At 34.2% G+C, this 8639-nt stretch overlaps 1 pseudogene; it reads right to left on the minus strand.

Moving 5' to 3' along the window:
- Positions 1-2325: 2325 nt before the first annotated feature.
- On the minus strand, positions 2326-8385 carry LOC132043067 (uncharacterized; annotated as a pseudogene).
- Positions 8386-8639: the final 254 nt, after the last annotated feature.

An 8639-nucleotide genomic window follows, 5' to 3' on the forward strand; every position in this document is an offset into this window, starting at 1 on the left:
AATTTAACCTAATTATTAATATTTTATTTGTTGGAACTTGTTGATGAGAATCCTATACTCTATCTTGTTTGATTGTAAAGGGAGTTTCCCCGGGTCTTTCTACTTGAATTTTCCCATCGAAGGTTATTTTTACACAAACATTCTTAAAAACTCAAAATCTTCCCCCATAAAACAAAAAAAACGCAAAGCGTTCAACTTTTGAATAGAATCGTCAAAAAAACCAAGACCATCTTTAACAATTAAGTTTAAAAGTGACAACTAATCTTCATAAAAAAAATTTTTTAGGAGGGTTTAATTCTCTTTTAAAAAACCAATCGCCTTTGTTTATTAAAACATTTTAAAACAATACAAAGTGTTTTTTTATAAAGTTAAAAAAACTATAATAGTAATAATCCCTAAAATTTTCCATCAGCACCTTTTCCTTCATCTTAAAAAACTATAAATTTTTTTTGATAACCCTTTATAATCCAAAGACATGTTTGCAAAAATCAACTTTTTAAAACTAAGACTCAAATCAACGGGAAAAAACATTACAATTTAAAAAAATTAAATAACCAAATAAAATCTATATTTTTTAACAAACCTTAACATCCCCAATCTTCAGGAATCCCTCAAAAGGTTATAACAAAGTTGAAGTAAAAAAACCCAAAGAAGGAAAGAAAAAAGGAAAAAATGCAATTTTAGCTATTTCTCCTCTTTTTCTTGTCATACTTAAAAAATTTTCCGGTTTGGGGTCTATCGTCATTTGAAACCCCCCATTTGAAAGTTGCTCTCCCCAAACATCCAAAGTTTCTTTCTTATGAATTGTGTCCTTCCCTCCTTCTAGTTTTTGCCTAAAAGCAAATACTTGTCCACATGGACTTTTTTTGATGCTTTCCCTTTTCCTTAGTCATGAATTTTCAAATTTTGCGGTTCTTACGAGTTCTGGCGGTTTTCTTGTGTATGTGATTTCGAATTTTTATCTCTATGGGAAATTTTTGGGCTTGTGTTTTATCATCTAAAATTTTTAAAAATGTCGGTAAAGTTTTTGCATTTTAAAATTTTAAAAAGGGATTATTTCCCCCAAATCACCCCAAAATTTGGGGGTTTTTTTCCAAAAGTTCCCTCCCACCCCAACAATACTTTCCCCGGCCCCACGTCCAAATCTCTTGTTTTAAAAGAATTAATTTAAAACACCTCAATAAATCCAAGAAAATAAATTGCAACAAATTAAAATTTCGTAAATTAAAATTAAAAAAAATAAAAAAAGGAACAAAATACCAAATTTAAAAATTTTAAAAAGTGAAGGGGGCTGAATTTAAAAACCAAAAAACTTGGGTTGCCAAAAAAAACTCCCCAAAATATTATAATTGCAAAAATTTAAAAATTAAACTATAATAAAAACTTTTTAAAATTTTATTTGAGAGAAAATTTTAAATGGGTAATTATTCAAAGAACTATAATTGGGGATTGAGATTTTTGAAAAAGAAAGTGAATTAGGGGGTTAAAAGGAAATGGGAGGGGGGTTTTATAGGGGGGGGTAGTTTAAAATTTAAAAAAAAAAAGGGGGGGGGGGGGGGGGGGTGTTTTGGGCCGTTTTCCGACCCTTTTTCAAATGACCGTTCCCAACAAAAAGAAAGAATGTATATTTAAAAAAAAAAAAATTAATTTTTTACGTGGGGTTTGTTAAAAAAAAATTAAACCGGCCAAAATCGATTAAGGGGGTTCAAGGCCCCTTCCGTTTTATGGCTTTAAAGGGGAACCAAGGGGGACGTTTTTCAACCTAATAAGTAGTAGTTTTTTCTTAGATTAGATTTTTATTAAGTTCATTAAAAATTTTAAACATTGAATTATCCCCTAGAAACTAAACAAGCCACTGAGTTTTTCCCCAAATTCGACCCCCTTTCGATTACAAACTAAAGCATATCATTCTTAAAGAAAATACCATATCCCACCTCTTTTTCAGATGGTCGAGCAAACCAATATTCTCTTAATCAAAATCAGGACCACATGGGCTCTTTGCCCCCCAAAACCATGTCTTAGAATCTCCTTCGTTGAAAGCTTCATATTCTTCCTATCAAAAAATCAGATAATTTAACTTGTCCTCCCACAGTTCCCCTTGTAGATGCGAAATTAAAACAACATGAACTATGACAGATTGACCAGTATCTTAGCGTAGTTAGCCAAGAAACTTCTAATATTCCAACTAAAGACTACATTCCATCGTACAAACTACAATGATAGAATGAAGAAAAATGAGAAGAAAGGAAAAAGAGAGCTAGTGTTCATATGAGATGTAGGTTACTGCCCTCCTTTTAAAGGGGGCCTCATTATGCCATCAAGCCCACTCCCTCAACTGTAAAACTGATGAACTTCAAGCTCCATAGTTATAATTTTGTATTGTGGGATGCTTTTAGAATGAGTTGTACAAAGATAAATTGTATATTGAAGGGCATTTCAAAGATCCTAGAAATTCTAATCCCAGCAGAAGGCTAAGAACAAAATTGTGTGATCCTTAACTCCAAAATAGCAAGTTATGAACCAGAGAATTAATGTTGAACTTTTTTGTAAACCCTTCTGTAGATTTTGCAACCTTCAAATTCTGCATGGATCTCCCTTTCAGTTCTTATCCCCATTGGGTTGTTCAAGACCCATCCATCACCATCAAAGGTAAACTTGGATCAACACTATCTACATGTACAAGTTTTTCAGGACAGCATCAAAATAATCCCTCATGTCAAGTGCCACATCAAACACATCAGATTGTATAAAGACCTGCCAACCATCAATTAGAAAGCTCAGGCAATAATACAACACAAAAAGATTATGCATGAGATGCTCAGCAGAAATTACAAGCGCATGCTCCTTTTTGGCTTTATTTTCTTAAAAACATAGAATAAGATGAAAAGGATTTGCAGTACGTTTATGGAACAAACATGTTTTATTCAGGGAAAAAAAGGCAACAAATATGTTATTATAATCAGATGAATAGCTGGCCTTAGTGTCACTTTTGTGCCATGTACACTGCTCTCAAATCAAAATGGACTTATTTTAGGGCCTGACATGAAGGTTAGGTAATGATAGACCATTTTATCCATATAATAGAGTAGATAACGACCTGTTAAAGCAACCATTTTATCCATATAATAGAGCAGATAACGACCTGTTAAAGCATTGTGTTATGCTACTCCACTGAAATTAACATCATGATATTGGTGATGTCAAGCAAAGTAAATCACAAGTTTGGAGAAAGTGGTCAAAGCCAAAAGGATCTGAGACAGTTGAAGCTAACACCTTGGGTACAAGTTTTGGGTCATCTACTTTGCATAACCTTGGATCCAAGTCCTATGCCGCATATCCCTTCACTCTCCCTTGCCCAGTCCCTGACACCAATGGGAACTAATGTATGTGTAGTTGGGCAATTGATGATGTTTCCCAACTTTAACTGGACTGACATTGATTTATATGTCTTTTTTTAAAAATGGACATTGATATAGATGTCATTGCAGTCAAAGGTACATACAGCCAACAATGCATAGCTTTCTTAATTAAACTAGTTTTTTGTTCCTCAGCAATTAGAATATCATTTGTGCTTTAGGTAATTAATATGAACTGTATCATCCATCATTATCTCTCTCCTTGGACTATGGACTTTTTCCATTTGCAGAATATTTTCTTTTTGCCAAAATCTTATGGTCCACTAAAGCCAAGATAAATAATATCATCTTCAAGCACTTTAGCAATTAGCTTCAAATTATTGTTAATAGACCAAGGTGAACCCCACTTCACAACCGGAAATGATAAATCTCGGCAACTCTTCATCTTGTTTTTAGTTACGACAACTTCTTTGATTGTATTAAAATAAAACAATCATCAGCTAAAGCAACTACAGTCAGCTGTAAATAGGAGATTTGGGGGTAATTCTACATCTTGAACCTTTTTTTTTTTTTTTTAAAGTAAGATCCGAAGCACGCCACAAATGCGCAAGCACATAACTCCTGCACAAGAAAGCTCATATTTTTTTTTTTGGGGTTTTTGGGGGGGTGTGTGTGTGTGTTGGGGGGTTTGTGGGGGGGGGGGGGGGGGTCGGTGCAATCACAAGTCTTGATAAAAAATGCCTCATGGCTAGAGAAATGTTGTCAAAGGCACGCTTAAGCCCCAACGTGAGGCTCAAAACATGTTGAGAGCTTTGCCTCGCTTAATGTGCGCTTTGGTGTGGTCAACAAGGCTCGGAGGGTTGACAAATCCATCAAAAGAATCTGGAGAATGATCCCAGCAGTAATTTTTTGGACCCTATGGAAGGAGAGAAACAATAGATGCTTTGACGGAATCTCAACTCCTATTTGCATTTTAAAGTCTAGGTGTTTAGTTAGTCTTTTCAGTTGGCATTTTTTTGCCCCTGTAAACAGTGTGGATAACTCTCTGGATTTTGTTAGCTCCCTTTCTCTAGTACAGTAGAGATGGGATATCTTTAGACCGTTCTACAGGTTTTTACTATGTCTGCTTCATGTTTTTTTTTGAAGCAGCTTTTTGCCCATCTGTAACCTTCCATAAATTTTATTACTTTACCAAACAAAAAAAAAAAAGGCCCTAAAACATACTTTCCTTGACACTAAACAATTAATATTTCACTTTATTTTATTTTCAATTTTTTGTCCATATATTTGTTATTCATGCTTTTTGGACTAAACATATTGTATTCTTTTTCCATTTGCACTTTTAATTAAAGCACGCTCGCTTTTTGCTTAAAGCCCCAACGAACTAGAGCTTTTTTGCGTTTCGCTTTTGATAACAGTGGGGAGATGGAAGTAACTAGGGCCAAAAATCCAATAGAGTTGGTAGCTGGGAGCAAGTATATGATCTTGCAATCAGAGTCATCCACAAAATAGTTCTCAGCACATTCTAAGACGTCCCAGATCATGTACTTTTTTTTCCACAAGAAGATCAAATAGTATTATGTTTAAACAGTTATACTATACAAGTTAGGTTTGAATCACTTAAAAGTTCAAACACTATGGCACTACCTAATGATACAAAACAGGCACTAAAAAGCCAAAATAGAAGTTGGCAAACTGAACAATGCACAGAGACAAGCATCAACAAGTATAGCAAGTAATCTATGGCTCTATGCACACAGAAAAATGGTCAACTAATCTACACTCTAGAAGCTCCCAGCAGGTACCTGTCCGCCATGTGCTAAATTATTCACTATGGAATCAACCCAAAAGGGTTCTGCACCACTCTTCTTTTATGATGTTTTTCTTTGAAGTCGGGTCTGGGCACTGCAGACATGAGCAACTAACTATAAGGCTTTAAGTCAACCAAAATTCAAGAATACACGAAGGGTCATTGGCACAAGAAAAACCTTTTCTGCATACTTTCAGCATAAAAGGAACTCACCAAGATCGAAACAAGCATCAGTGGTCCAGGATATGTAGATACAAGTCGTTGGAAGGAAACCATGGCATTCGAGAGATGAAATGTCTGCATTTAAATAAACATTAACAGCTTTTCATGAACATTTCCCTAAGTGGACTATCAGGATTTTTCCAAGCCTTACACATTTTCAGACCCAGCTCGTTTACCCAGTACTCGGCCCGTGTGACCAACTGCAGAAGGAAAAGATAGTCCCAACCATAAGTACCACAATACCGCATTTTCAGAAGCCAAGTGAGAACAAATACTAATATATAAGCAGAATGAAAGTACATTTAACAAGACAAGGTTGGTGTCGACATACCTTAGGCCGAATTTCCAATCCCAGATAATTCATGGATGAAGAATTTCTTTTAGCAAGCCACATAAGAAATCTCCCACTACCTGCAATCTCCTTTCTAAGATCTAAGAAATTACAAGACCATAGGACAATGGAATCTAAAGGATCAACGCAAGAGAAAAAAAAAAAAGAAAATATATGATATAAACTGAAAGACTAACAATATCCTATGGGAGTGAATATTGGATTCCCAATATCCACAAGATGAATGTAATAGAGATATTAGATAAAGTGTGGCCATATGAGATTGGACAAAATTAAAAATGGATACAACTGACAGATGGATGCAAATAGAACACATAGAGGATAACATGAAGGTTTTTTCAGATGGTACATAGACCTTGAGATACTCTAGTACGTAAGTGCAACATGATTGAAGGTAATGAAAGGGCGATATTGTTTAAAAAGGCCTAAATCGAGTCATTGTAGATTTTAGGTAAGAACATAAAAAAATGGAAGTAAAGGATCCATGTAGTCGATACCAACCAGCTGCAATTAATGCTTCATTGTTGTGGTTACACCTACATTAGGTCTGGAATTTGCCAAGACTTCTTTGCATAGCTCCTCTCTGTTTTTACTGAATCTCAATTACACATCTACTGTGCATAGGCAGTTCCCTAAACCCCAATCCTCCCTCTGTCATTTCTCATTAAAGTCTCCCATTTGATTAGAAACCTATTCTCTTATCACTGTTGCTCTCCACAGGAAGTTCCTCCTCGGGTTGTCTAATTGCTTAACTACTTTGTTGGGAATGGTCACTAAGGACATCAGATAAGAGGGAATGTCGTTTCTAACATTATAGACACATATATCACTTATTTGTCATCTTGAATTACATTTGATATCAATTTGCTCTATGAAAAATGTCTAAATAATGATTATTCAAATATTTGTATTTTTTTTATTATTTTACAAATGAACAACGTTCGGATGATCTTAAAAGCTACAACAGACATTACTGTTCACTCTTCAGTTGTGATCGGACGCACAACAGAAAACGTATACATAGAATATCCAAGAAGTCAAGGTGCATTTGTCATTTTTTGGTGCCTTATTCTCATACCATGTTTCCAGTACAAACAAAAATTAACGTATAAGTTTTGCCGCTATAATTAATGCAGGAAATAAGACAGCAAACAAATGAAGAATAAATTATGAAAGTTTCATACTGTGATTACATTTTCTAATACCTCACAGCTAACCACCTCTTAAGGTTTAGCCATAAATTGCTATTCTATTTGTATAACCAGCTACTTTCAGGCAGTTTGAACAAATTTGTCACAGATAACCGTTGGACCATAATAAACTACAGCAGCTTAAAATGAAAACATTTAACTAAAACAAATAAACTATAAGTCGAAACAGAATGGAAAAAAAAATCAAAAAGCAAACAGGTTCCTACCACTCCCAATATCCACCATCAGAGGTAATGTTGCATCCCCGAACACCTCCTTCCAGTTCGGTGCTTCTGCAGGAATCTTCTCATAAATTATACAACAAAACAAAAGAAATCATTTGAGTTGAAAATTTATGTTCTTTATTCAACCTGATTTTTTTTTTTTTTTCTAAAGTGAAGTTTGACAAATTATAGCTGGGGTAATAAGAAGAGAGAAAGCTCACATATATAAAGAGTCATAATGTGTACCATGAGAGCACGTCGCAGAGGGTTGACATGCTGCCTTATTCGAAGATTGCCAACATCCTATTACATTATTTGATGAATGTGAGTATAAAAATGCACAAGCATATTGCAACAAATCTCATTTAGATACAACTTTGTCAACCCATCATTTTACCTTCTCGTCATTAAATTATAAAATTTAATCCAAATAAACGACTACCCCAATAGCACAACTTGACCAACTTTTGGCAATAATTATGTGATAGGAGTATTAAAATGAGAATGACACAACAGCACAATTTTAGCATAAATTATGTGATGAGTACAAAAATGAAGAGTTTTAAATTTTATGCACCCAATTTTATAAAACATATTTACACAATCATGTGGTAAGTTATAATATAAGCATCAATTAGAAAATGGTAACTAACATGCTATTTCAGGTTAAACTACACTGAGTAAAAAATCTATATATTATTGTCCGTGTACATAAGTTAAATCCAAAAAAGAATTAATAATAGCTGAATTTGACCCAACATTAGGCAAAATTATGTCACATTCATACAGAAAAACTTATGTTAAACTATTTTTCATGGAGTGTATGTAATTATGTGATAAGATAATGTTGTATGAATGATATTATTTAAGAGCATAGACATAGTAGTACATTGGAATTTAAGAAGAAAAAAGTAGAGTATTTAAATTTGTGAAACCTCAGTAAATTTGTCAGCAAGATTAAGGTCAGCATATTCTTTGGCAACAAGTCGAGGACTTTGTCGATAGTGTTCATCTGTCTCAGCTACAGATGATGAAACGGACGACCATGTGCAATACCGACAGGGAAAAAGTGATGGAGTTACCGGAGGGACGAATTTGTGAACAGAGTTGAAGATGATATGGGAGATGAAATGACGATTGAGCTTATTGGTTTCTTGGGTATGCTACAGTATAAGGAGGAGCCATGGCCACTTGAGAGCCCCCAAGAAATGCTATTTTTTCTAGTACACATTATTATAAAGGGTGGAGAGATAGATATATAAAAAAAAAAATTAAAAAAGGTGAAAGATAAATATCGCAAAAATTTTACTTCAATAAATGGGTGAAAATTATTTGTCCATTCTAACTTTGCTTTAAAAATTAAATGACTTTCCAATTTTTTGATGGGGTTGATTTAGACTGTCACAAAATTGACTTAGCATGAAAATACCATTTCAACTCGGATCATATTTTCATGAACTATTTTTATCTGCCATGTCGAAAATG

Source organism: Lycium ferocissimum, unplaced genomic scaffold, assembly GCF_029784015.1.
Source record: "Lycium ferocissimum isolate CSIRO_LF1 unplaced genomic scaffold, AGI_CSIRO_Lferr_CH_V1 ctg20711, whole genome shotgun sequence".
Taxonomy (NCBI): Eukaryota; Viridiplantae; Streptophyta; class Magnoliopsida; order Solanales; family Solanaceae; genus Lycium; species Lycium ferocissimum.